Source organism: Zophobas morio, unplaced genomic scaffold (assembly GCF_036711695.1).
Source record: "Zophobas morio isolate AGI-343-1 ecotype UQ-CSIRO unplaced genomic scaffold, CSIRO_AGI_Zmor_V1 ptg000002l, whole genome shotgun sequence".
Taxonomy (NCBI): Eukaryota; Metazoa; Arthropoda; class Insecta; order Coleoptera; family Tenebrionidae; genus Zophobas; species Zophobas morio.
In genome coordinates, this window is record NW_026972107.1 from 17,401,875 (window position 1) to 17,407,874 (window position 6,000).

At 35.2% G+C, this 6,000-nt stretch overlaps 1 protein-coding gene across 1 annotated transcript in view; it reads right to left on the reverse strand.

Annotated features, from left to right (window-relative positions):
* LOC135129183 (leucine-rich repeat-containing protein 24-like) overlaps positions 1-5,654 on the reverse strand; it is a 73,241-nt gene extending 67,587 nt beyond the window's left edge. The window contains exon 1 of the mRNA XM_064056300.1: positions 5,494-5,654. The gene's annotated coding sequence lies outside the window, so the exon portion shown is untranslated. The remainder of the gene's footprint in view (positions 1-5,493) is intronic.
* Between the last annotated feature and the right edge of the window lie 346 nt (positions 5,655-6,000).

Sequence of the window (6,000 nt, forward strand, 5' to 3'; positions counted from 1 at the left end):
ACGAATATAATAATTATAATAATGATATTCAGAATAATTTGTCGATTGTAGCTTATTACTTGATGGTTTTGATCCTCTGTTTTGAGGGGATGAACTCATTCAAATCAAAATAATTTCTACGTGACATTCTTCCGATGTATAAACATAAACAGTTTCAAGTTGTTTTTCTTGTCGAGGATAACCTAAGGACGTACAGTAATGGAGTCCATCGGGCACATTGGTACTTTCATATTTTCTCGATATTTCATAACCCCTAGACAAGGCCGTAGGGGGAGGCTAGGGGATGTTGAGCCTCCCCTAGATCTAGACTAGTTGTAATTAACCAAATGTGAATTATAACATCGAAAATCAAAATAAAATGTAGTGTTTTATTCAATAAGCGGAGCGATATAAAAGTCTGAATCGTCGGCATTGTGATCCGGTTATTGCAATTCGTAGAAAACATCCTTTAGTTTACTTTCTGCTTCACTCTCACGTCTACACGTTGTTAAGTGTTATCGCTATATGACTTAAATTACGAGTACCATAAATGATTTTCAGTTCAGTCTTCAGTCGCACCTCTGTTATTACCAGTAGGCGGAAATTTATCTTTTCGGGTGCAATTCCCCAGTTGAAGCAAGGTGTGTTTTACGGCGAGTAGCGGGGACGCTTTGATCTGGTCCACAAGGTCGTAGCCAGTGCGTCCCTAGGAGTGTTTACAGCTTGTTAAAAAACTACTTCTATATTACTATATTACTTCAAAAAATAATACTCGATGCCCTTTTTAATTTTTCAAACACAGGACCACAGATTTGTGATCTTGAAATGTTATATTATGGTGATATAGTCCAAAAGAAAAATATATTTGTAATCAAACTATTGCCGCGACAGCACTGGATCTAGCGTATGAAACACAATTCCGCCCGTTGGTTATTACATACGGCAGACGTGATTAAATTGTTTCGTTATTTTATTGATTATAAATCGCTATTCAAGGATAACAATAATACAATACTTAGATTTATTATCAGTATGACAATGCATCTACCCAAACTAATATATGCGTACTTGCAAAAATGTGACATCAACACAAAATTTTGTTATAGAAAAACTCACTTGTAACAAACGGTTATCACGTTTCTTTACCTTCACTCAAACATGAGGTACATATTTTTATTTTAGCTTATAATGGATGCCATAAAAACAATAAAATTCGTAAAATCAAATCTTTTAATTTTTCGAAAGAGCTGGATTTGACAAGCTGTATTTAAAGGACGAGAGAAGTTCTGTCAATGCAATAATTTTTTTTTTATATTTTGTGTCATGTCAATCCTTTTATAGCCTGATGATGTCTATGTTGCAATAAAAGAAACTGTCGCAGAAAAGGTTGTGGTCTTGTTCTCCTCGTCTTTTATTTCAAAAAAACTGCTCATCAACAACACCTACAATTAAATCCCAAACGTAAAAACCAACTACGTAGCATTATCCATTGTAGTGTTTCAATATGTTTTGAAATTGACATAATTTATACTTTGCGAGCGTAAGTTAAAAAAGTATTGTAATAGGATCCATCGGGTGACTGGCTACGTTCATGTTTTCTAGCGTGTGTTTTTGTATGTATGTGGTCTGCCTGTCTGTGTGCCTCTTTGTCATCTGGCGACTGGGGTCTGGCGTCTCGCGTCTGACGGCTGTCGTCTGTCGTCTCTCATCTCTCGTTTGTCTATCTCGATTTTTATTAGATAGTGATACTGGACTAATTGTAGTCAAATTTTGTATGTGTTTTAGGAATATCGCGTATATGGTAAAACGCTATTTTTAGATAATCATCACCAACAATTTTATGTCCTCCGCTCAAAATTTTTGTTAGTAAACACCATTTAAATTTTAAAAAATAGCGTACTCTTGTACTTTATGAATCCGCCTTAATTTTTTTACCCTAGGCATCTAAATTTTTGCAAAATCAAAATTTCGTAATTACAGTTTATACCAGTATAGGAGCACTGACGTGTTAAAACTCACTGATCGTAGTGTAAAGATATTAAATTACAAATGTGAACATCACTGCTCCGATTGACTCATTGGTCACATTGTTTTTTATTGATAAAATTAGGGACGATTCACACTATTTTCTCGAAAATTTGGGCATACAGTAATAATGAAATAAGAATTATCTTAATAACGGCTATTTATCGAAAATAATATTATAATATAAAAAATATATAATAATTTCAGTAGCCTTGTCTATTTTGAGGACCTAGCTTGATACATTTACATAAAAAATAAATTAAATTCGCCAAATAATTTTTTTATTACTTCCTGAGCGTAAGCTACGGAAGCATAGTAATCTAGTCCATTGGACGAACGGCCATGTTTTTTCCCGCTTTCGCCTGTCTGTCTGTCTGTCTCTCTGGCGTCTGTGCGATTTTTATTATAATTACACATAATCTCCGAAAATACTGGACCGATGGTTGTCAGATTTTCTATGTATCATAGGATTAATCATCCCCATCAACAATTTGATGACGTCATTCCAAAGAATTCTATTTAAAATTATTTAAATGTTATACAGTAATATACTCCTATATTTGTGGTGTACAAATCCGCTTTGAGTTTTTCCTAAACGTCTAAATGTTCACGAAAAAAATAACATAGTATAATAAGAGTTTACCATTGGCGTATGATATCCCGACCGTAGTTCAGTCGGTAACAACTCGAAACGCGGACCCACGCTCGATGCCAATCTTGGCCGTTTGTTCTTTCTCTCGCGCTATGTATTATCTATGTTTATGTCGTCATAACAAATTTTTATTGAACAAATGAAGAATGAGTCATCCCATTTTCTCGTAAAAAGTGAGAATACGCACGTATTTATTTAATAAGAATTATAATAATAGTAACAATATACAGAACATTATGTTCCAGTGTGGCTTAAGTAATAATTTTAGCTGAGGCTACCAACTCATTGAATCAAATAAATTTCTACGTGGCATTCTTCCAATGTATAAACAGGCATTTGAAATTAAAGCTTGTTATTACTGCTGAGAGGCCATTTTTTCCCGTTGGTTATTTACTTTAAATATATTTTACATTGTCTGTACCTGGACAATCCCTTGCAATTTGAATTTGCGCCCCCACTGCGCAGGAGCTGCGAGTGCGTTATTTATGTCGCTTGTTTTTACTTTGTAGAGGTTACGACAAAAGAAACATCACAAAATCTAATGTTATAATTTTTCAAAGAAGCAGGATTTATGGGATTTGTACTTTAGGCGCGAGGGAAGTTCTGCCGAAATAAATTTCGACCAATTTTTTTTATTAAATGTACTTCAAGGGTGAGGAGAGTTCTGTAAAATAACTTTAGACCGATTTAAACCAATTTTTTATAGAAATTGTACATCTTGAATACGAATAAGCGGTTCGCCATAATCCTATTCCTTTCTGTATATTTATTAGATTTTATAAATTCTAAAGCGATTTTTAGTGAACCGTGAATACATTTATGCCTGGAGAAAAATTCGTACTTAAGAAATTTATGTAGTTTTATTTAATCGAGAGCGCGTCCACAACGTAAAGATTGTTTTCACACTGTTGCATCTCTAAAATAAATTTTGAAGTATATACTTAAAGCTCAAAGCTGTGAAACTATTCATAGTTTCTTAAGTGAATACCTTAGTGCATTAATATATACTGTGAGAATTACAAAAAAAAAAATGGATACACAGCGGTTAATAACGTCTGAAGACCGAAAGCGCATCCCAAATTTTCAAAACTTAACTCTTAAAAACAAATGATGTAATAACAGCAACTATCAACACGGCGCTTTCATATTCGTTCCTAAAATGCAGTTTCTGCAAAAAATTAATGCATTATTTTAATTGCTCGGGCGCTTTTGACAAATTACTTCCCGGAATTTGTATGGATTTTTTCCGGATTTTACCTGCACAATATATATTTTAAGCACCTGTGCTCCTCTTGCTTACAGGTGCTTAAACCCAGGCGGTGACTTCCACACAAAAAATATAGAATGTCATACAACACTGAAACTGATTTATGTTTATTTCGTATTGGTTAATCTGGGAAATATTTATTTTTTACTTCAGAAATATTTTAATATTATAATACATTTACATTTACGATCTCCAGATCGTATAAATAAGTTATTATGGGCTTACAAAGTAGCCAGTCTCCTGCAGAGACTGCCAACATAAAATAAAGCAAAAACTCCGGAAGAAAATTTCTGCATGAAGAAGTCCAACAACATCCCGAAAATATTGAGTCGTACAACAAATTAAATTTCATATGACCCGATAGAAAATTCAAAGGCAACCAAAACAAAATTTTGAACAACTGACTGAACAAATCCGGAAATAGCTCGGAATACAAATTGCGGTGCAAAAGCGATCTTGTAAGCAAGAAGCATTCGCGCTCCTTTAGAAGAGACAACAGCTTTTGTTGCATCTTAATGAAATTTTCTTATTTTTTCGCTTTAATATGGATATTTCCTCGTAGGCGAGCGGAAAGTTTGAAATTCAGTGTTTTCCCAATGGAATCAGCAGAACGTAAGCGTGCTTTTTAAAGAGAAAAGTGTGCCAACTAATTTTAATTAATCTCTGTACGGTTCTCTAGCGGCTCGCGATTCTTTGAGGAATTCCGAAAAAATTAACGAGTGCAGCTGAAAATAATCCACTTAAATATAGATATTCTTGTAGCTTAATGCCGGCTTTCGCCTGTTCGGTCGCAGATGCTCCTGCAAATTTTATATTTTTCGATCAGAGCAGGAAAAGTACCGCTAGCACCCCGGTGTGTTCATTTTATAGCATCATCAAAAGCCTTCATCAGATCGCGTGACCAGAATAACGCAACTGTAATCTCTAAAGTCTGTGTAAAAAATCGAGATTTTATTTTAATCCGAGTTGACAACGAAAATTGCACCTCGATATCTGTTCGGACAACGTAACCCTAGGCGATTTATCGACGGGCGCTTTTGCCTTGACAAATTTAGTGCAGTTATATCATTAAATTTAGCGGGAGATAAAAGGCTCCAAGCATCTGTTACAGCGACTTGCCTAATTTCTCATTCTGACTTTTACCCAGGTGGTCTCCACTGATTTTGAAAATAAATATGTTTTATGCAGCTTGAGCGTCTACCATTCATCAAAATGTATGAGGGAAGCACTTCACTGCTCCAGAACGAATTGTATCGCCTTATTAAATTAACGGGATTGCACGGTGACAGCCGCTTTTTAAATTATCCCAACAGTCGCTTAAATCAAGTTAATTGCTAACGCAATAAAATTTTATAACCCCCGTGCTTAAAAAAAAAGCGCCGAACTGTGCTGTCATTATTTATTCACGATGCGTTGGTAGTAAAGAAACTTTTAGGTTGCGTTGTTGTATTGAAACTTTGCTTGTAAAAACTTTTTATGATATATCGTGTTTGATACCAGATGAACTACAGTTGTTGCCAAAACAAACTTTACCACATCCACGGGAACCAGTAATTAGCGCAAAACTTACCTGAATTATTTATAAGCTCATTTTTCGAACGAAAATATCAGCATCTGCCCCAAAAAAAAGCCCTCGCTGGGAAATACCCAACTCCAAAAACTAGTCAAACGCACAAACGTCCATTTGTTTTGAAACATGGATTTCAGTTGTGTAAAGTTAGGGTCGCGGTGGCTTCGGTGCTACCAATAAACTGAGGCGAGTCGACGCTGTGTTTCCGACGGAGATCGACGACGCCAAGCGTCCAAGGCGCCGGTGCGGTAATCCGTACCACATTTTCAAATCACATGGAAGAAAATTAATTAAGCGACCGATCGAAAATTCGACATTTTATTAAAACGGTTATTGTTATAACACTGAAATGAGATGACTGCTTTGGACTTTATTACTTATCACGTTCTAAAACTTCACGGTTCGAACAAGTTTTCGTACTCGTAAGTAATATAAGTGCAAATACCAGAGAATACGGATTCGCGTCAGATTAACCGGATAGAAGGGGGTAACAAGATTAGTTTTTTA